Below are 935 nucleotides of genomic sequence, written 5' to 3' on the forward strand. Positions count from 1 at the left end.
ATTGCTTTTAGAAAGCAGGTCCCTTGAACAGATTCTCCCAAAGTAGTGACTTTAGGAGCATCTCAAAGGCGACAGATTCCAGTTGTTAAGGCTACGATGAAATAGCAGAAGACGCTGGGAATCACCGTGCGAGTAGCAGCAAAGTAGCCCCTAAGGCTCTTTCTTCTGTGCTCGCCCCGCCCCGTCCCGAGTGGGCCCCGCCCCGGCTAAGCCCCACCCAGGTCCCGCCCCCGATGTTGGCGCAGGCCACGCCCCCTCAGCGCCCAGCCTTCTGGGTCCGAGGCTCCCACCTGCGCTCAGCGCTTGGTAGCTAGGAGGGAATGGGAGGATGCTTGCGGGGTAGGGAGGCGAGGGTTGGAAATTGGCAGAATGAGAACTGGGGAAACTAGTCTGAGACGCAGCCCTGCTTGTCCCCCTTCTTCATTCACCCCCATGTTGAGGGCCTTGGCTTTTGCATAATGTAAGTACTTATTTAATGCGTGTGCTGGCTCGAGAGCTCTGCATTTGTCTTTCTGCCCTTCATATGCCAGTGTACCTCCGCCTTGTGTCTGTCTAGGTGGGAGCTCCTGGAGAGGAGGGTGCTTCCCAGCAGCTCCTGTTCGACCCCCAGCCCCGGGCCAAGGGCACAGAGAGAGAGTGAGACAGAGAGGCTGGGGCTGGGGTGGGGGTGGGGAGGTGGGAGCTGGGGCGGGGCGGGGGGAGCGCGGGGGAGGAATGAGAGCACCATATGACAGGCTTGTGGAACCACATCTGATGCCAACTTGGATGCTGTCCTTTTTCTCCAATAAAGGAACTTTTCACTTGTTTTTCAGACACCCTTTAAAAAAATGTATTTAAAGAGGCTGGTTCCTATCCATCCGACTGGAGGCATCTCAGTGCAAGAGCAAAGCTAAGTCCTGCACATACACCTCCCCTCCTCCTCCTCCTCCTCCTCC

At 56.8% G+C, this 935-nt stretch overlaps 1 long non-coding RNA gene across 1 annotated transcript; it reads left to right on the top strand.

The window, feature by feature from the left end:
* Positions 1–260: 260 nt before the first annotated feature.
* LOC108305028 lies at positions 261–926 on the top strand. The gene is made up of 3 exons (XR_001825526.2): positions 261–460; positions 557–636; positions 813–926. It is a non-coding gene; the product is annotated as an uncharacterized LOC108305028 (long non-coding RNA).
* Positions 927–935: the final 9 nt, after the last annotated feature.

The sequence above is a fragment of the Cebus imitator genome, unplaced genomic scaffold, assembly GCF_001604975.1.
Source record: "Cebus imitator isolate Cc_AM_T3 unplaced genomic scaffold, Cebus_imitator-1.0 Scaffold59, whole genome shotgun sequence".
NCBI classification, from domain to species: Eukaryota; Metazoa; Chordata; class Mammalia; order Primates; family Cebidae; genus Cebus; species Cebus imitator.